We start from the raw sequence: 22,954 nt of genomic DNA on the forward strand, positions 1-22,954 counted from the left end.
ATATGGCAATAATGATTAATACACTTAGGTACTTAGGTTCTTTCTGTTTTTCTAGATCTCGTCCCTGAAACGAGGAAGAAAAAGGAAAGTAAGTGACAATGACTTTGAGAGAAGAGACACTACATTATTCTGCTGATGGATCAAAGACTGCAAAGAGGATGAACTTGACTCAAACCTAGAAGTCCTCATTCCATCACTGGCTTACTCTGTGACTCTGATCAAGTCCCTTCATCCATCTGAACCTCTCTTTCCACCTGTCCTGCAAAATGAGAATAATAAAACCTAATGAACAGAATTGCTGTGGGATTGTCTTCAATGAGATACAATTCCTTGAGCACCTGTCCTCATAAGATCTAACACATAAGAGATACTCAATAAATAGGAACTGAATAAAAATCTAAAGACATTTCAAAGAGAAACCAGATTAACAGGCTGACAGGTAAGTGGAAGAAACCATTATAGGAGACAAACCACAGAATAATGAGATTCTAAAATTAGACTTCTGTGGCTCACAAAATGTTTCTATGCCAGGTCTTGCCTCCTACATGTGTCAGAACAGGTCCATCTCACTTCTTGTGGCATCACGTGGCATCCGTCCCATGCCACCCAAATCATTAGCCTTTGGACACATCTCCTAATTCAAAATAATTTCATTCTCTCAAAACATAGAGAGTACCTACTCCATACAATTATTGTCTTGGTGCTAGAGATATAACTGTAAACAAATCAAACTTAAAGCAGATAAGGTGAGCTATGCAGATATCTGGAAAACAGTGTTCTAGGCAGAAGGATCAGTAATTTACAAGGTTCTTGAAGGAAGCCAGTGAAGCGGGAGTAAAGGAAGCCAGAGGAGAAATAGAGGAAATGATGCTAGAAAAGTAACATAGTGAGTATAGGACACCAAGAGAACGCTTTAACCAAGGTGGCTTTTCTGAGAGAGAGGTGGGGAGCCACAGGAGTGTTTTGAACAGAAGAGTGCCGTGATGCAACTTACATGTCAACAGGATCTCTCCAGTGGGTGTGTTGAGAATGATTGCAGAAGGGGAACATAAAGAAACAGGGGGACTGGATATGAGGCAGTTATGATGAAAGACGGTAAGGATTAGTCAAATTCTAGAATATTATGAATGCAGTGGCAACGAGATTTACTGACAGATTAGATGTGCATAAAAGAAAAGAATCAAGGATGACTCCAAGATTCTGAGCAGGAGCAGCTTAAAGAATGACATGTTACTAATAGAGAGGGAAGGCTGTGGGATGTGAGAGAAGCAGAGGTGAGGAAGGAGGGATGTGGAAGTTCAGTTTTGGATGTGAAGATTGAAATGCTTCTTACAGATCCAAGTAGAAATGACAACTAGGAAATCACAAATCTATGGTTCAGGGGAGAGCACTGAGCTGGTGATATCTGGAAGGCATTACAAGAAGTGAGAGGTTGAGGACTTCTGTGGTGATGCAGTGGTTAAGAATTCACCTGCCAATGCAGGAGACACGGGTTTGATCCCTGGCCCGTGAGGATCCCACACACCAAGGAACAGCTGAGCCTGTGCACCACAACTACTGAAGCCCGCGTTCCCTGCAGCCCAGCTCTGCAACAAGAAAAGCCACCACGGTGAGAAGCCCATGCTCGGAAATGAAGAGTAGCTCCCATTCGCCAGAACTAGAAAAGGCTCATGCGCAGCAATGAAGACCCAGCAAAGCCAAAAATAAATTTAAAAGTAAATAAATAAGTCTTTTTAAAACAATGATAGTAGTAAATAGGCAATAATTTTTTCAATTGCTTTAAAACTGTGAGGTTGGATGATGTCACCAAGGTAACAAAAGTGGGGAGAGGAGACCAAGGATGGCAGCAGGTCCACCCTCCACAATAAAGTGCTCCCTCCACTCACATCTCCACCTCTTCTATGTTCTCACTCATCTGACTTCCCTGACTTTCCAAGATCCTGCCCTCCACTTGTCATATAAAACATGAAGCATCTTCTTTAATCCACTGCAATTTTAAACTAGGCTCCACACTGACCTCTTCCGGTTCTGGCTCCCAGCTTGATTTGCTTCTCTCGCTTCTCTCTTCATCCACTGGTCAACAACAGCAAACTGAGAGTCAGTGCCTGCTCTCATTCCCACCACAGTTCAACTAAGGTGTCGAAATTCTCCCTTCCCTTCATTGCCCGACACATTCAGTTCTGCTCTTCTCTGTTAGAGTCATACCACCCCTCTTAAGAAAAATACCAAAGAGTTTGTAAGATGACTGTTTCCAAGAAATATTAAAAAACTTTCTGGGACTGCATATACTTGACAATTCAGTCTTGTCTCTCAGCATCACCCACAGGCAGATCTACATTCACAACCACACCAACTTTCCAAGCAGTACCTTTCTCTCTCTTTCTACTTGGTAACTGCCACTTACCTTCCTCTGAGCTTCTCTAGGAACTCTGTAAATTCTGTTCTCCATGGATGTGGCTGCGCCCTCCTCTGTCGGCTGCTCTAATGGCCATCCATTAGCCTATCTATCTATACAGTGTTTGTTAAACTTCCCTGACATTAGTCCATCTTTGGCACCAAATCTAACTATGTGACTGGAAAATTTTTAATTTCAGTTAAAATGACTTTTAAAATAGGCCCATGCATAGTTCTTCTCTCCTTATAAAAATTATTCACAAGCATGCGACAGCCTCCTTTCAGCCACTTTAAAATAGAAAATACTGGCTCTTTCTGGAAATGATGAAATCATAGTTCATCAAGATTAAGTGACTTCTCTAAAGCCATGATTCATAGTTAGGACTGAGGGCTCCTGTTTTAGTAACCTGTTGACACATTACACTTAAATAAATAACAAGCTGATTGATAACAAGTGTCAACAGTAAAACACTACTAATTTCAGAGGACATTAGTTTGTTGATGTGTATGTAGCTGAAACTCTCACATTTCTTCCCATGCATGTGAAAGAAGGAGTTGTCAGCCCAACCCAAGTTTGCAGGGAGGTCATACAAACGCAGAGTTCAAATTGTATCTCTACTCCGGTAATTCGTCCTTCCCTGCTGTCACTCCCATTATGGTTCAATTAACAGTGGAAGCCGGGAGCAACTTGATGAACATCTGTCTCATCCACCTGGAAATAATTCAATAAGAGCACACTATGGGAAGATATTATGGGACACCAGCCTGAGGTTTGTTTTTTTTTTTTTTTTCCATTTGCACTCCAGGTAGCAAGAGTAATTCAGATAATGGGAGGGAAAAGGGTACTCCATCACCTGGAAATATTAGGCCAATTTCACAGTGTAGAGTTCTAACACATACTGAAAAGGAATAAAAAAATAATAACAAATGGATTGGACCCATGAAGCTACATGTCACACTGGCATCACTGTTATAGATCATATAAACAAAACACAGCATCAGCAGAAGCTGCTGTCAAACAAAGTGTGTATGTGTAGGACAATTGCTCTGTTGTGCCCAACTCTGTGGCTCCAGGGACTGTATATTCTCCAGGCCAGAATACTGGAGTGGGTAGCCTTTCCCTTCTCCAGCGGATCTTCCCAACCCAGGGATTGAACACAGGTCTCCCACATTGCAGGCAGATTCTTTACCAGCTAAGCCACAAGGGAAGCCCAAGAATACTGGAGGGGGTAGCCTATCCCTTCTCCAGGGGATCTTCCCAACCCAGGGATCGAACCCAGGTCTCCTGCATTGCAGGCGGATTCTTTACCAGCTGAGCTAAATAGTATATATTGTATAGAAGAACATATTTTTGACATATTACCTAAGCATTTTATGGGATGCCCAAGGATGATCTGGTAATGGACAAAAAACACTAAAGGACCATTAGCCCTATATTGTGTGGAATGAACAGATAATGACAATAGCAATTAAAGTCTGAAAGGAAACACACTTGTGTGTGTCTGAAATTCCCAAATTAGACACAGTCATCACTGGATAGATCTATAGATTCATTTTTAATGTTCATTATTTGTTGATTTCTTCAAACCAGATTATTTTCAACGCCCCAAAGAAAATATTCCAAAAACATAGTAAAAATGTGCTGCCCAAGCCTAAAGAACTATTTATTTAATAATCACCACTCTAAATTGTTTTTAATTAGCATATCTAAATAAAAATCTCTTTTCATTTAAATTGTTAATTATTTCCCTCAAATGCTATGCTCAATTATGTTTTTAAGACATCTGTTTGTAACGCTCTTCCCATCCAGAATAAAAAGTTGTGATGCTAAGCTTAGGAAAAAAGGTTACAGAAACTACAAATATTTCAGGATGAAAAGAGAAGACAGCCAGTGAATAAATATAATCGCCTTCAAGCAATACAATGGGTAATAGACAAGGGAGGCAAACCACTATTCTCTACAGATGCTAGAACAGCAAGAAATGGGCTTAAACTGCAGGTGCAGGAGACAGGCTTTAGCTTAGACAGAGGAAAGATGATACATCATGTTCAACAATAGAGAACCATTATTATGAAAGATAAGACTCCTTTTTTTCCCTCAAATTATTGTAAAACTGTTTCATTATTGTGTGAGGTTTGTCAGAGTCATATGAATTTAGCAACCGTATCTGGTGGACCACAAATCACTCCTGCAGATATACGATACCACCGCCACTTGATAATTATGCTAGCAGATTTCACAGAGGTGTAGAAACAGTTCAGAGATATAGACTAGGAAAGATCCAAGGGCAAAATTAACCCCGAGGAAGAAAACATTCACAGTGTGCCTAAAAGAACTTAGAAAAGAGGCATCAGGTTTAACACTTTCAGGGTTAGGGAAAGAGACACACAAGTGGCTATCACGTGATTTCAGCCACGGACTGCTGCATTGAGTGGAAATGAATACACGGACTTGCCCTGGGCATGTGAGTCCCGCGGGGTCAGAGTACTTCCACCCGACAGCCTGAGCCCGGGAAGGACGTGCCAAACGTCACGAGGAGAGCCTGCTTCTGGCAACTCAAGAACTTGTCGGTCCCATAATTGTGTGAACTATTTCCAAATTGGCGACAATTTAAAATCAATATACCCAAGTGAAGTTTTAATTTAATGCTTATACATCAAGTGATTTTTCACAGAGGATGAGCCACATTTCTGGTGCTGGATAAAATGAATTCACTAAAAACAGAGCAACATCACATTAAGAAACCAATCTAGGTCTCTACTCTAAAAAAAAGTGAAAATTAGGCATGTGTAGTTTCTGAAATCTTGGGCTTCCTCTCTCTTTTTCTACCTTCCCATCCCCCTGCCTCCCTTTCTCTTTCCCTCTCTCTCACTCATTGAAAGTATTAAAATGAAGATTTCAGGGAAACAATTCATAGGAATCTGAACATTACTCAAATATGAAGCTCATTGTAATTGAGTGATCTATCTCTTGAAGATAAGTAAATTGACCTAAGTTCAAGAGAGGATTTAGCACTGACATTAAAAGTCATTTCACAGAAAATTTGGAAAAGAACCATGACACAGCAAGCAATAATAAGAGCCTTTAGGTGAAATGTAACAAGCAAGAGCTGGCCTCAGCCTATAAAAAAGGTAACTGGGCTTTCTCAGTGGCTCAGAGGGTAAAGAATCTGTGTGCAATGAAGGAGGCCCAAGAGATGCAGGTTTGATCCCTAGGACGGGATGATTCCCTGGAGAAGGAAATGGCAACCCACTCCAGTATTCTTGTCAGAAAACTCCCATGGCCAGAGGAACCTGGCGGGCTACAGTGCATGGGGTCACAAAGAGTTTAACATGACCGAGCAACTAAGCATACAACTCCCTAAATGCCTAGTTTATGTCTGATTCCATCTTAGTAATGTGGAAATAATTCAGTCTTTCATTTGACAGGCATTTATTACAAATCTACAACGTGCCTGTAACTATCTTTAGACCACAAGGGCCTGCTCTGCACCGACATGGAAGATATTAAGAAGTAAATAAATCCTTATACAGACTTCTTTCTGAGAGTGATACATGCTATGAAGGAAAATATAATGATATAATACATAATGGGAGCGTGCAGCCCAATCATAAAACAGGCAGGACTTCCCTAGTGGCTCAGTGATAAAGAATCTACCTGCTAAAGCAGGAGACACAGGTTCCATTTCTGGTCTGGCAAGATCCCACGTGCCATGGGATAATTAAGTAAGTGCATCACAACTACTGAGCCTGTGCTCTGGAGCCTGACAACCACAACTACTGAAGGCCACACACCCGAGAGTCTGTGCTCTGCAACAGAAGCCACAGCAACGACAAGTCTGTACACTGCAATGAAGAGAAAAGTTCACACAGCAACGAAGACCCAGTATACCCCAAAAAAGATTAAGATGGTATTTTTTTTTCAAATGGGGAGAAGATCTAAATAGACAATTCTCCAAAGAAGACACACAGATGGCCCAAAAAAAACATGAAAAGATGCTTGACACTGCTAATTACTGGGGCTTACCAGGTGGCTTAGAGGGTAAAGTGTCCGCCTGCAATGTGGGAGACCCGGGTTCAATCCCTGAGTCGGGAAGATCCCCTGGAGAAGGAAATGGCAACCCACTCCAGTACTCTTGCCTGGAAAATCCCATGGACGGAGAAACCCATGGGGTCACAAAGAGTCAGACATGACTGAGCGACTTCACTTCACCTCACTTCACCACATGGCACTAGTGGTAAAGAACCCGCTTACCAATGCAGAAGACATAAGAGATGTGCGTTCGATCCCTGGGTCTGGGATATTCCCAGGAATGCAAATCAAAACTACAATGAGACATCACCTCACACCAGTCAGAATGGCTATCTTTAAAAAGCCTACCATCAATAAATGCTGGCGAGGGTGTGAAGAAAAGGGAACCCTTCCAGATTATTGGTGGGAATGTAAACTGATACAGCCACTATGGAGAACAGTATGGAGGTTCCTTAGAAAGCTAAAAGTAGAGCTACCGTATGATCCAGAAATCTCAGTCCTAGACAGATATCCAGAGAAAACCATGGTTCAAAAGGACACATGCATCTCAGTGTTCACTGTAGTACTGCTGACAATAGCCAAGACACAGGAAGCAACCTAAATGTCCATGACAGATGAATGAATAAAGAAGTGTGGAGTTCCTGTTAGAAGTGGTGTACAGTGGTCACATAAGATAATGTCTTCGTTTCTGGAAGACACACACAGGGTATTTAGGGATGACGTGCATCATGTCAGAAAAAGACCATGTGTGCGTGCTTATCAGTTCAGTTCAGTTCAGCCGCTCAGTCATGTCCAACTCTTTGCAACCCCATGGACTGCAGCACACCAGCCTTCCCTGTCCATCACCAACTCTTGGAGCTTACTCAAACTCATGTCCATCAAGTCAGTGATGTTGTCCGACCATCTCATCCTCTGTCATCCTCTTCTCCTCCTGCCCTCAATCTTTCCCAGCATCAGGGTCTTTTCTAATGGGTCAGTTCTTCACCTCAGGTGGCTAAAGTATTGGAGTTTTGGCTTCAGCATCAGTCCTTCCAATGAATATTCAGGACTGATTTCCTTTAGGATGGACTGATTGGATCTCCTTTCTCTCCAATGGACTCTCAATAGTCTTCTCCAAAACCACAGTACAAAAGCATCAATTCTTTGGCTCTCAACTGTCTTTATAGTCCAACTCTCACATCCATACATGACTCCTGGAAAATGCATAGCTTTGACTGGATGGACCTTTATTGGCAAAGTAATGTCTCTTCTTTTTAATATGCTGTCTAGGTTGGTCATAGCTTTTCTTCCAAGGACCAAATGTCTTTTAATTTCATGGCTGCAGTCACCATCTGCAGTGATTTTGGAGTACCCAAAAATAAAATCTCTTGCTGTTTCCATTGTTTCCCCATCTATTTCCCATGAAGTGATGGGACCAGATGTCATGATCTATGTATTCTGAATGTTGAGTTTTAAGCCAACTTTTTCACTTGACTTGTATGTGTGTGTGTATATATGCATACACACACAGAGAGATGGCGGGGGGATGGGAGAAATACAGCAAAATGTTAACATATTTAGGGAAACTGAAAAAGATATAAGCATTCTTCTACACTTCTTTTAGCTGTTCTGTTGAAACAATTTCTAAAAATTTTAAATTACCTACAAAGTTTTCTAAACAAAATTTCAAAAATAATGAAGAAATTTAATGGTAAGAAGATAAGCCAGTATCTCAACAAACAGAACCTGAATTAACTCCAAAATTTTGTGTATAACCATAAAAATTAAGTTATCCAGGACATTCTTTCACTCATAAAATAAAAATGACTTCTAGTAAAAAAAGGAAATAAAGACAAACATATATTACATTAAAAGATGTTAAATTATTATAGAAAGAATACAACTGAAAGCATGGAGATTAGATTTATTTTATATGATTGATATAACAAATTAACACACTTTCAGCAGCTTAAAAACAACACCCATCATCATCTCACAGTTCTTTGGTTCATAAATCTGGGCACAGCATGGATCACCTGGCTCCTCTGCTTCAGAGCTCACAGGACCAAAAACAAGGTGTCACCAAGGCTGAGTACCTTTCTGGAGGCCCTGGGGAAATCCACTTGAAACTTATTCAGGTTGTTGACAGAAGTTAGTTCCTTGCAGAAAGACTGAAGTCTCTATTTTATGGGAATTCCTCCCATAAAAACAGACTATATCTCTACATCCCTTGACTTTGGGCTCAGGCAACAAAGATTACTTTGTCCATGACAAGGCACTAGAAATGAGGCAAGACTAAGTCTTAAGAAATTTTGAATGTTTTAACTTGCCTTCTTGTACATCTACAATCATCATGAGAAGAGCATCTCTCTCTGGCTCTCCGGGTCAAGATGAGAGACATGTGCAAAACAGCCCAACCCAGCTGAGCCCAGTCAAGGTGAGCTGATTTCCAAGTGATCTACAGATGTCTAAGCAACATAGTTGTTATAGAGATCTTTGTTTCAAGCCACTGAATTCAAAGATGATTTGAAGGAACAATGGCTAATAGTACAATGAGCTAAATGCTAGTCTACACTAATCTGAAAGTATATAAGAATTCACCCAGAATCCATACAAAGACAAAGGAGAAAATAGCAACAATAAGGAAGCTAAGAGACAAGGAGGGTAGGATGAAGGCTGACATAACATGCAACTGATATCTGCAAAAAAAGAATAAAAGGAATGATGGACAAGAGTATTTACAGGGACAACAAATGAGAATTTGACATAATTTAGGAAAGACATAAATCTTCAGATCAAAAGAATATGTTTGGTCCAAGCAAGAAATTAAAGATAAATTTATATCTGGATATATCACAAAAAAAACAACAGAACACAACAAATTTTAAAGGATTATAAATTTTCAGAATTAAAATAAAGATGACCTATAATGGATCAATTACTCTAACAACAGAGTTATCATGAGCAGATTTTTTTTTAATGGAGAAAAGTCTTTAAATGTTTGAGGAAAAATCAATTTAAATCTCTAGCTTTATAACCAAATAAATTATCACCCTGAGTCAATGTAGCTTTAGACATACAAATACCAGAAAAAATTTAAACTATTAAAGAATATACTTCAGAAAGAAGAAAAGTGAAAATAAATTTGATATGTAGGATATAAGTAACAATGAACACAAAATATCGATGCCAGTGCATTAGTGAATTTAAAATTAACAGTTAACTATAAAATAATTCTTTGTCCTGGCTCAAAAGAGGTAAAACCATCTTTTTATGTGTGCATACTCAGTTGCTCAGTCGTGTCTGACTCTGTGACCCTATGAACTGTAGCCCGCCAGGCTTCTCTGTCCGTGGGATTCTTCAGGCAAGAATACTGGAGTGGGTTGCCATTCCCTTCTGCAGAGGCTTTTCCCAACCCAGGATCGAACCCGGGTCTCCTCCTTTTCCCATTGCCAAACAACGTATGAAAGAAATGTTCAGCAAGACTAGTTACAAAAATGAAAATTCAGACCACATTAACATATCATTTTATATTTTCCATACTGAAAAAAATGTATCTGATATTATAGTCTTGTAATAAAGAACTCACACACAGCTAGTGATAGTGTCCACTGGTACAATCCTTTTGGAAAAGTAGCATTATCTGGGAAATTCAAAGATGTATCATCCCTTTATGCCTGCAGTTCCACCTCTAGCTATCTTAAATTACTTGTCTTACCTTTCTTTAGCATACTACAGAAATCCTTCAAAGGTACTCAAAGAGAAAAATATACAATTTTTTTTGTATATTAAAAAAAGCAATCCTTACTACATCATTGTTTTTAATAGCAAAATATGGAATCAACCTAAATGGCCGTGAGAGAATGGATAAATGACCTTTAGTGTACTCATACAATACAGCATTAAAGAGTCATGAAAATTGATGAACTAAAATTACATTTATCAACATAGATAAATCTCCAAATACATAAGGTTAAGTGAAAAATCAAGTTGCTGAATCATGTATGAAGCACAAAAACATTCATGCAAAGTTAAAAACATCAAACAGTACAACATATTTTTATAAATGCATACACACACAGCAATAGAACAAAAATACCTATTGGAATTATAAACACCAAATAAAGCCTAGTGCTCACTCAGCAGAGAGGTGAAGAAGAATGGGTTTGAAATATTATAAGAAACTTCCAAGTTAAAAAAAAAGAGTATTAGAAAATCTTCTGAAGCAAGTATGAAAAATTACTGACTTGATAAAGCTGGGTGGCATATACACACATTATATTATTTGCTTTATTTTTCTGCTTTTCTCTCATATTCTGTAACAAAAATATCTGAAGATTTTTTTTCCTGAAGACCATTCAGCTTAATTCAGGAGAGAGTAAAATGCAGTCTGGAAGGGTGTTTTAGTGGCAGTAACCCTCCCAAGGGTGGACATGCCCGCAACAGATGACCAGAGAGAACAAGGCTGCATTTACACTTATGAAACACTAATGGAGAAACAACAGGCTCTCCAGCCCCGGCATGGTTTCCCAGAGAGGCAGGGTGGAGACTGGACTTCTCTATAATCCACAAATCTCTCCAGCAAAATTTCCTATTCTGCCCATGGGTAAGACTGACCATAGTGAGGGGAATTCACCATGTCATCAACTTTAATAACCTTTCAAGGAAGACCGTTTCAAGGCTTAAGGAAAGACTGGCATCTCAAAAAGGATTTAGGAGCCAGAAAGACAAGTTCAAACACTGCTTTGCAAATTATTTAGGTAGGACCCTTGCTGTTTCTCGAAGCTTCAAAATTCTCATTCTCAAAATTAGGTTAGCTTACTTCTTTTGCAGAGTATACCTTAATTCATTTAGTTAACATTACTTCCTCTTGACCTCTGTCCTCTGGTTTTAGCAAATAATACACTGATGACAACAACAACAAAATACAACTACTATTTATTGAATGACGTGCTTTTTATTCCGAGCACTTTAATATACGGGGCATCTGAGTCTCCCAATACTTTTGTAAGTTAAATTTTTACTTAGAGGTTAACATTCCTTCATTTGCAGGGTATAGTGAGAAATAAATTAACTCACATACATAAAACACATAGCATCACATCACTCAATATGTGAGTATATTAAACTTCACTCAAACAATACTGACATAAACAAAGTGCTTCAGAAACTAGATGTATTATTTGTGGAAAATGTGTTTTGTCATAAAGAAAATGCTAGTCTTTACAACCTAACATATCAAATTGCATACATTTCTAAATCAAGTCTTGTGACATTTCTTAGTATCAGTCTCCTCACCTGGAAAACAGAAATTTAAACATGTAACTTACAAAAGTATTGGAAGACTCTGATGCCCCATACATTCAAATGCTAGGAATAAAAAGCATTCAGTCACTCAATAAATAATAGTTGTTATTTTGTTGTTCCTGTTGTCAATGTTATTATTCGCTAAAACCAGAAGACAGAGGACAAGACAAGAGGAAAAGAAATTGGGAATTTGTGATCACAGAGTAAGAAATTAATTAGGAATTTTGAAACCACTGAAAATCCTATTCAATCTAATGTATCTCTGAACAAACTTTCAAGAGAATAAGAACATTTCATCCTCAACAAAACTTTGCATAACTAAAACCCCTACAGCTTTCTCCTAATGATTGGCAGACTTGCTTGTTGGCAAAAAGATGAATAAAAAGGATCTAATAAATGCTTAGGTCTTGAGTCTTCCTTGCTCTCAACAAATACATTCAGAGGAGCATAATAAAATCTAAAATTAAGATTGTCAAATGAGAAGCATCCTTGAAAAAGTTATTAGAATTTATATTGTACACCTAATTTAGCATATGTCTTTTTATTGTATGTTCTTTTGTTCACTTTCAAATCTCAGGAACCATCCAAAACTGTAGGTTATATTTTTGGTTCTCAAAGTACCATCTCCATACCAGTAGCACTCAGGGACTTGATAGAAATGCAGATTTGAGGGCCTCAGCCCAGGCCTATGGAATCAAAAGCTACAGGAGTGGCTCCAGAAAGTGTGTGCTTCACAAGACTTCCAGGTGATGGGGCTACAGGTTACAGTCTAGAAGCCCTGGGTCACATCACAGGAGATCGCAGTTTCCAAATCTCCAGTGTTACTTGTGGTGCCCCGACCACTCCAGGCAGAGGCAGGCTGTGCAAGGAATTCATACATTGGTGGGCAGCCTGGATTAGAAGACCTCTGAGATTCCTTACATCTTTGGTGCTGCAAATAATGGTCTCTGTACTTTCCCATGATAGACAACCCAGTCATGATTCAAGTGCACATGGCAGCCTTAGCAAATGCAACAACTAGAATGGAGATGGGCTCTGTGGTATTAGAATTCCACATGTTTTGCTTCTAATGTGTTCATCCAAACTAAATAAAAGCCTGAAGTGGAAAAAGAACCTGCCAGCATCAAGTAAATCAAAGTCATAGACAAGAATCTCAAAGACAAAGATCTGCTGGCCTGCCCTTTGACATGTTTCTTTTTTTTAAAGATTTTTCTTTTTTTTTTTAATACAGATCATTTTTAAAGTCTTTATTGAATTTGCTACAATATTGCTTCTGTTGTTGTTCTGGATTTTTGCCACAAGGCATGTGGGATCTTAGTTCCTTCACCGTTGATTGAACCCGTACCCCCTGCATTGGAAGGTCTTAATCACAGGACCACTAGGGAAGTGCCTTTGACATGGTTTTGAAGGATGCAACTTAGGTCAGGTTCTATGTGGGAGCTGACAGAGAGACCCTATTAAGTTCAAGGACTCTGAGCCCCTCTTGAGAATCAGCTGATAATCATATACACATATCTCTTACTCAGGCCTACCACAGAGAAATCTCTTAAAGGGATATTAATATACTATATATAGAAACCCACACAGGTTATCAATTCCAAGTTAATACTAAATCCAGAAATAAATTAACTTTATTCCAAACTGGCCAACAAGACTTTGTTTGAAAGGCATATTACCCCTCCCAGGAATACCTATCCCATTTGTTCTAGGAAGCAAAGCATTCCAGGCCCCCCAGAATATCCTCACCCCTCTCAGCCTACAGTGCCACTCAACAGAAAGAGACTTGGCGACTCCAAAGATTGCTTTGCAGAGAGTTCTAGATGGAGCTAAAATCAAGCAAGCCTCAATGCACATTCATTTCTGTCATGGAAGATCCATTCTCATATTCCAGATGGACTTTCTCATTCTGGGCTTATTCTTGGTTCTCCCTGAGTTTACTAGCATGGTTGCACCTTAGCCAGGCCTAGAGTCTCTTTTTATAATAGGATAGCAGGCTTCCTTGCCAAAAGGTTTATTCCCAATCAAAATGATTTCATTTATTTCCATCCACATTAACTATGCATTCATAATACATCTTCCTTCCAACATTTAATTCAGCAATAAATGTCGGGGGGAAGGAAGGCAGATGCACACAGGAAAATTGTATCAGACAGAAACTTTCAAATATGTCTCCTGTGGGCCGAACTAAGTTTTATATAAACTCTAAATAACCTATATAGTTACATATGGATCCAGCAGGATTCATTTTCATATAAAAATTGAAATCTCAACTTTTCACCATTATTTTTATTATTGATATTTATTGCACATCAATAGAGTACTAGGAAAGAGTTGCTAATAAATTCTAACGCTGTGTTAAAGTTAATATGGAAATTTGTGTATCATAAAACCCAGGCTTCAATGCATGATTTTCTTTTCCAAATACCAAACTTGGGTCATATTCTTACTGAATTCTACATCATAGGAGTAAAAAAGTTATATCCTAGTAGGGCAATTTTCAATGTATAATTATGATGATGTCTTTGTAGCTTGTACTCTGGATGAATTACTAAGTAGGGTTAAAATGGAATCACGAAGTGCTTTTTAATAAAACACGAGCATCTATAAACAATTCTCATGTTGATTATTTAGCATCAGCTTCATAACTAAAGAAAATCAGGCAGGTACTAGGGTGTTGCTCCTGCTCCTTGCAATATATAAAGTTTATTATAAAATTACCACAGCAGAAAGTGTTTTCATTTCTTTAATGAACAAAATGATTGCATTGCCTAGTTATGGCTCCCTTCCCACACAACACTAAGCATAAAAGAGAATCCTAAGATTGTCTTTCAAAGATTTGTCTCAGTACCTGGCATCTCCCTGGTCACTGTATTTAGATCTCTATCAGAAAAGACAATGGCTTGGGAAGCCCACCCCCCTCAAGTCCAGACTGCTGTGGATATGGCTAGCCATGGCAACTGGGGCTTCATTTTATCAGGAAGGCTTTCCTGTCTTGCTTTGACCCCTGGTGATAAGTATCCATCATGAATAAAAATATAGTATCCTTAATTGGTTTTAGAAATCTAATGAGTGTTCCCAGGGCCAAGATGAGGGACAGTCACAGAAAGATGTCTGACCACCTCTTGCACCCACCAGAGTTCTCTCCTCAGGCCACCCACCATGGCCAGTAATGACAATGGCCCTAATACACCTTCTATGTATACAACATATCCTCGGGTTGTATAATATCCCAAGAAATCAGTAGGAACCTTCCATTTAAGCTCCCAAATGTTCAGGAATAATTTTTGATGATACCACTCTTCCTCAACATAGCTATAAAATATTATTTGAATTTTTAGCATAGTTATCTTCTTGAGGAGCCTGATAAATTCATGCTACAGACTACCTAAATCTACACTGGAAGAAACAGAAAAAGCATACCTTGCCTTTGTGTACTATCACACAACTCCTTTCCTATACCAAAGTTCATTATAGGTTAGCACACCATTCCATTATGGAATGGCTTATAATTGTGCCTTTCTGATTTTCTTACTTTCTAATGTGAAATCCCAGAAAATTAAAAAAGTAATAATAATTTGTATTTAAACAATGGCTTTTTCTACCTGGTTCAATTATGCTTCTGTGATTAAAGGTTTTTATGGGCAAGAAAAAAAAAAATGAGCCAGTATACAAAATCTTGTTAGCTAATTTAGAATCCGCATGCCTCTTTCTGGCATACTGTGAAATATGTTCCCCCAGATGCTGCTAGGATTAAAAGAAAAGCCTCTTTCTGTTATCACGGCTTCTAGTCCTCCCCTGGAGCAGAGTTTAGGACCCAGGATTGGTCCTAAATTCTTGCGCTACCTCTTCCACTAAGCTAGAGAACTCTCACTGTTATATCTTCAACTGAGTTCTTCATCTTTTCCAGAATGCCCCCTACACAGCCACCCACCTATTCCAATCCCCCACTCCTTTCTCCTCCTCCGTAACAATGGGTCCAAGGTCCCAGCGCTCGAAGGACTTGCAGTTTTTTGGCATGTCTCTTACCTGTACAGAGAATTATGATCTGATTTCCCCTCCCAGATCCAAAACCTGTACATTTCTCCCTCTGGCCTGGATCCTGTCTGAGGGTGGAGCTGCTAAGTATGTCTTATTCCAAGTTCAAGCTACCTAGAAGCAGATGCTGAAATGGAGTTTGAGGTACAAGACATTTATGAGGTATCCACATCTGTGAAAGGAAGGAGGAGGAAGCAGAACTGGGCCTAAGGAGAAGTCAAACCAACCTTCAGACTCCACAAGTCTCCAGCCCATCTTGGAGTTTTGCCATCTCTTTCTCCAGGGGAACTTCCTGACCCAGGGGTCAAACCCATGTCTCTTGCATTGGCAGGTGGGTTCTTTACCACTGAGCCACCTGGGAAGCCTTATCTTGGAGTTTTGAAGAGAACACTGCTCTTAGGGTCATGCCACCTCCAACCTGGAGGACTGGACCTTTCCACATTCTCTCGCTCGGGCAGCAGCCGTGGGCTGCCCGAGTAGGGTGTGCCCCCAGACCACAGGTTCTCTGTAGCTGAGACAAACTGAAGGAGCTGACAGTTGAAATCTGTCTGTTGTCCACCCTTCCTTCAGCTAGTTTTTGCCTAGAGAAGCGTCCCCCGTCCATGCTGGTCTCAGAGCCCATCACCTGTCTGCACTCAGATTCAACGTTGACTCGACTCTAACAAGCTACCTTTCACAAGTTCGCAGTTCCCTTACTAGGTTCCAACAGGAAGTGATTAGAGAGCAGGAGGAAAGGAGAAGCCAGGAAACTCTTTCCCTATCTCTCTGTTTGAGGGGGGCCTCTCCTCCCTGGTTCCAGTTCCTGCTGAAAAAGTCCACCCTCTGGAGAGTCAACATCCAATAGGTGGGCTGACCACAAACCCAGCCTCCATCAAGTGGCCCGAACTCCTGGGCTTCAGCAACACTTCCCCCTCCCCTTGTTTCTCCAGACTCAAGAATGGTAGTAGCTTCTAGCTGTGACTTCCTAGTAGCCACACTGTCCATTGTTTGACTTCTCCACTCTTCCATCACCTATGTTACCAATCCCCAATGTTAAATTCTGCTGGAAATATCTAGAATGGTTTTTGTTCACCTGACTGGACCCTGATACAGCTTTCTCAGAAACAAAATCATGTACAGAAATCCTAAAAAAAAAAAAAATAGAAAAAAGATGAAAGTCCTGAAGCTCTAGCCAAATGGTATTGGGAGCACGGTGCTCTCGTCCCAGAGAGGCTTCGGGCTTCTCAGAGAGCCCACCATGCATGATCCTCGTTACTACTGGTCCTTTACACATTGCCATCATGCAGGTGGAGTAAACCGGAGCTCAAAAGGGACTTCTGTGCTCCTATGAGAACAGGGACCATCCCAGAACCAACCAACTACATGACAATACAGCAGATAAGCAGCCACCTCAGAACCATCAGGGGGCCTTATATTGGATACTTCCTCGCCTGCCTAGTACAGAGAAAAAGTTTTACAGTGGTTCAAACAGTAAAGAATCTGCCTGTAATGTGGGAGACCTGGGTTCGATCCTTGGGTTGGGAAGATCCCCAGGAGAAGAGAATGGCTACCCACTTCAGTATTCTTGCCTGGAGAATTCCATGAACAAAGGAGCCTGGCAAGCTACATGGGAGTTGCAAAGACTCGGACATGACTGAGTGACTTTCACTTTCAACATTATGTACCTTTCATCTTCAAACCAGGGGATAAGTTACTCACATGGATCATCTTTAGATACCTACAATAATGGAGGGCATGACTCTGTCATACCACTGATTGCCACTGGGTCTTCATATATCTGTCTCTTCTATTAGAGGATCACAATAATTATTTCTTATCTAGCAAAAGTCACCCATAAGAGAGTGCATGGCAGATAGTCAATTCTTAATTTTCCCTTGAGTGTTAACATTTTTTTTCTTTCCATTTTTATGGTTACCATGCAGGAGAAAAGAACAACAGGGCATTCAAGAATAAGAATCCATTATGAGGGAAAACATGTTAACACGAATATCATTAGAGATAACTTTAGATGAAGCTAGAATTCCTCTTGGGAAATGTAAGAAATGTAAGATTTAAGTAGACTTGAATAAATTTTAACTTTCCCCCAACAGGCACCAATAAAAACAATGGGACATTGCCTTACTTCAAAATGAATGATTACTCTTGACAATATAAGTATAAACAGTGCTTTAAAATCTGTTAAGATACATGAAAGAAAAGAAAGCAAGATCTTAGTAGGAATCAAAGTAAAGCAAAAATAAAAACCATTTGGTATGAGTGAACAGTTATTTTGCTCATCTTCAAAATTACAACAGCTTTTTATTTGGAAAGGGAGACCAGTCAACGATTTGATTAGAGTTCATCATTCAGGGGAAATAAAGAACACCGAATAATTGCAGTACATGAAGGATTGTGTTGGAAGCTTTCACATGATTCCTTGTACAATCCCTAAAACAGGTTTGTGAAATATCACCCCACTTCATGGAGGAAGAAACCAGAGACCTGTAAAAATTAAATTACTTACCCAAAGTCAAGTAGTGAAGAAATGGGATCAAAACCAAAGTAATCTGATGTCAAATCCCCATATTTTTCTATCTTCACTGTATGAGGATTTGAGTGAAATTATTGCTCCCTTAGTGAAAACATTTTGCCTATTATTTAAAAAAAAATGTTTTCCCAAAGAGAAAATAATTTACTCTGCATTCCTCTTTCAAATGTCAATTTTAGGAACATAGCTTACTTTTTATTCTCCTGATAATCCAGAGGGAGAAAACAGGAGCTGTATTTATGACATTTTTCCCCTGAAATCACCTCACTAAGTAATTGTTCTAATTATTGCTTTCTTGCTAAGATAATATCTGTTAAATGCATGCCTGTTTATGAACTGGTATTCATCCACTTATTAGAATTAACCTATCTTTGACCCTCATAATGGGGCCAGATTGATATAGTTGAGATTAATGAGTCAATTATTTTTGGACAAGGTACATGGAACACAAACTGTTTCACACTGATAGGACCTACCACATGGTATTTTTTACTTCCTGTATAGCTTTTGACATCCATAAAAAAATCTGGTGCAGCATTTTTTCCTGCAACTTAACAATGATAAATACTGATATTTTCCCAAGAACATAGAAATCATCTGGATGAAAAAGGAAGTGATAACATAAGAGTGTAAGCTATTCTTTAAAAGCAATTGTCTTTAAATCCTTTTACTTGACAAATTCATGCTTCCACAGACTTAGGTGCCTCAGAGTATCATTTTTACAGTTCAATTAGCCTGCTAGAAGAATTTAGGTCCCATTATTGGTGAAGCAGGAAACACTGACAAATTAGCAACAGACTAACGTGACAAAACACTAGAAATCTCCAGAATCACTGAGAAACCTTTCTTGTGAGAATTAAATATGAGATATAAATCTGCTTGTACAATTGACCCTTTCATTTCTTCAGACACAATCTAAAATCTTTGTTTTCTTCATAGAAGGTCAAGGTCCATACAGTCGCATGGACCCCAATGATTTTTATGGTTTCCAAACCTATCTACTGATGATTTCCAAATGTTTTTCTGGCTCCGATTATGAGTCTGAGACCCAGACTCATATTTTCAAGCACCCAGATGATATTCCCAGCTGTGTATCCTGGAGACATCTCAAGCTCCCGTCACCCAACTTGAAAGTTCACCCACAACAATGAAGCCAAGATGTGGCTTTTTGTGTAACAAGACCCTGAATGACCATTTTCCCTGTTCCTGTTTTTAGACATTTTCTCTTTTATATAATGAATGCTCATTTCCTTTAAAATAGAGCAAAATACTAAACAGTAAATAACTGTGTTCTGTGTTAAGTGTTGGTCGCTCAGTCGTGTCTGACTCTTTGCGACCCTGTGGACTATAGCCCACCAGGCTCCTCTGTTCAGGGGATTCTCCAGGCAAGAGTACTCGAGTGGGTTGCCATGCTTTCCTTCAGGGGATCTTCCCAACCCAGGGACTGAACCCAGGTCTCCCGCATTGTAGGCAGATTCTTTACCATTTGAGCCACCAGAGAAGCCTTTAAACAATAAATATACAAATTTAAAATATTTTTAAGCAGATCATGAAGTCAGTAATACTGGCTTCAAATCTTATATCTGACACCTCTAGTTATGTGACTTGGGCCAAGGTATTGAATCCCTTGGAATTCTGGTTCCTGGTTATGTAAAATGGGGGATAGTAATGGTTCTTATGTCATAGGACTGTTAGCAGACTTAAGAGTAAGGAACACCAAGAGCAAGGCACACAACAGGTGCTCAATAAATGCCAGCAGCATAGATGATAGTTTAGAAAGCTCTTCTTGCTGACTTCCCTATTGCTTGGTAACACCACCAAGTGTCCAATCACACAAACCAAAACCTCTGGAGTCATCCCACATTTTCCCTCTCATTTTCCACAGCCCTAACCTCCTGAGCTGTCACTTTCATTACTGTAGGCCTCTTGACACCATCTTTCTCCCTTTTCCTATGTCATCGTTTGCCACTTCCTACATGCTTTCCCAGAAGGCTCATTCTGCAAGAGGCAATTCTCAAGGCAATGCCCAGAGAATGTTCCCTGGAACTCAGTCAGACCATACCCCTCCTATGTTTAAGATTTTCCAATAGCCCCCGTTTTTAGGATAAATTTCAAACTCATTTGTAAGACATCTGAGGCCATTTGTGATCTGATCCTCATTTCTTGCCAATTCCTCAAAATTCCTATGCCCAAAACATGTAAATCTATTTAAAAATCCCTGAAACTGACCATGTTTACTTCATTGCTTCTGCTCGCACAGTTCCCTTTCTGCCAAGTTTATCTTCAACCTCTGATTCCAGTGGTAACCTCCCTAAAGAGCCTTTCCTGACTGGCCCTAAAACTACCCAATAGAAATGGCATTTTCTTGCTCTGTGCTCTGTATATCTTCTTATACATATTTCTATAGCTGTGCTATCGATCTGCCTTGTACTTACTCTTTTATCTTCCCGCTTACTAAACTGAGTTCTCCTTGAAGCCAAAATCCATGTCTTTTCAATTTAATATCCCAAGAGCCATAACACAATATCAGACACACAGTCAGCACTCAATAAATGCTTAGTGAATAAAGGTTTAGCTTTCACTGGCTTCCCTGATGGCTCAGACAGTAAAGAATCTCCCTGCAATGCTGGTGACCCAGGTTCAACCTGTGGGTTGGGAAGATCCCCTAGAGAAAGGAATGGCTACCAACTCCAGTATTCTTGCCTGGAGAATTCCATGGACAGAGGAGCCTGATAGGCTACAGTCCATGGGACCACAAAGAGTCGGACACAACTGAGTAACTAATAAACACACACAGCTACTGAGTATTTAGCTGTTCCAATTTATATGTTCCATATATATGTAGAATATAACAGGCATTTTAAATACTCTGCAACTAAAGCTTGATGAAAGGAAAATGTTCAAATTCTATATTAAAAGATGCTACTGTGATTTTAAAAAAGTATTTAATGGCTTTTCCGCTCCCGCTTTCGAGGCGAGGAGCACAGCTGGTAGCTGCAGCGTCTGTTCAGCGGAGGTCGAGTGTACCGGACTCGTCCAGAGCCAAGGTTGCAGTGTCACCTACTTGCCTGCCCGGTCCCCTGCCCGCTGTGCCTGCTGATGGTCATGCCTCGGGGACAGGAGAGCAAGCTCCGTGCGCGTGAGAAACGCCGCCAAGCACGCATGGAGACCAAGGATCTCGGGGATGCTCCGGCTGCTGCCTCCCCCACCCCTACTTCTGGGAGTACACCCCCGGGCTCCCCCACTGCTGGTGCGGGCCGGAGTCCTCAGGGAGCTGCAGCCATTAGCTCTCCTGTTGCAGGGGCTTCACGCCCACGATCTAAACCACATGCCAGGCGCCAAGCTAAGCAACCTAGAAATTCTTCCCAGGCCTCAACCTTTTCTAAGCCCGCTCCCCCAGATCCTCTGACCAAGAAGGCAGGGGTGTTGATGCATTTCATGCTAGAGAAGTTTAAGATGCAACAGCCCATTAGGAAGATAGATATGCTGAAGCTTGTCCACAAAATGTTCAAGGCACATTTCCCCGAAATCCTGAAGAAAGCCACTGAGCGCATCGAGCTGGTATTTGGCCTTGAATTGAAGGAAGTCAAGCCGAATGGTTACTCCTATACCCTGGTCTGCAAGGAGGACCTTGCCAAAGATGGGGTGCTGGGCAGTACCTTGGAGGTGCTGAAGAATGGGCTTCTGATGCCTCTGCTGGGTGTGATCTTCCTGAATGGCAGTTCCGCCTCTGAGGCAGAGGTCTGGGAGTTCCTGAATGTTCTGGGCATCTATGATGGGAATACACACATAATCTTTGGGGAGCCCAGGAAGTTCATCACTGAAGAGTTGGTGCAGGAGAAGTACCTGGTGTATCGTCAGATTCCTGACAGCGATCCCCCCGAGCTATGAGTTTGTGTGGGGCCCAAGAGCCCACGCTGAAACAACCAAGATGAAGGTGCTGGTGTTTGTGGCCAAGATCAATAGTACCATCCCCAGTGCTTTCCCATTCCATTATGAAGAGGCTTTGAGAGATGAGGAAGAAAGAGCCAAAGCCATGTCTGCAGCCAGGGCTCGTGGTGCTGCTAAGGCCATTGCCCACTCCAGGGTCCCACCCAGCAATCCGTCCAGCCGCCCGTGAGGTCTCAGGCAGCGTTTTCACTTTGTTTGACCAATACCGCCAACCTTTTTAGTAGTGAGAGGATAAAGTGTGGCTGGAAAGGTAATATTTTTTGTGCTCCTGTTTTACCCTGTTACCTTTCAAATGTTATTTCTTTTCCTAGAATGTTTGTTTAGATTCAGAATCCAAGTTTACAAATGACACAGATCACACATTTGTTGTCTATCAGATCTAAGAGTAAGAGTTTTGGCACTGTGTAGTACAGTTCAAAAAATCCTTGCATCTTTTGGGGATCCAGAACAAGATAACATAGCTTTGGAATAGGAATTTTCTTAGAAATGTAAAAGAATGCTGTGGTTTTAAAACAGATGAAAATGATGTAAGCTGTAGTCAAGTTTTGATTTATGTTATTCACCTTTGTCTTTCTCTTTCTAACATTCAGCAGTACCCTTAGTGATACACTTAGATGTTCTTAGCTTATTCAAGAATGCTGATAAAATTAATAAGAAACTACAAAAAAAATAAAATAAAATAAAATAAAAAAGTATTTAATGAACACATGTCCTTAAAATAAGTGAAA

General features: G+C 40.1%; 1 protein-coding gene and 1 pseudogene across 1 annotated transcript in view; one reads left to right on the forward strand and one right to left on the reverse strand.

The window, feature by feature from the left end:
* THSD7B (thrombospondin type 1 domain containing 7B) overlaps positions 1-22,954 on the reverse strand; it is a 972,933-nt gene that overhangs the window by 854,027 nt on the left and 95,952 nt on the right. The gene's annotated exons all lie outside the window — the stretch shown is intronic.
* On the forward strand, positions 21,381-22,395 carry LOC133051017 (melanoma-associated antigen B1-like; annotated as a pseudogene).

The sequence above is a fragment of the Dama dama genome, chromosome 33 (assembly GCF_033118175.1).
Source record: "Dama dama isolate Ldn47 chromosome 33, ASM3311817v1, whole genome shotgun sequence".
NCBI lineage: Eukaryota > Metazoa > Chordata > Mammalia > Artiodactyla > Cervidae > Dama > Dama dama.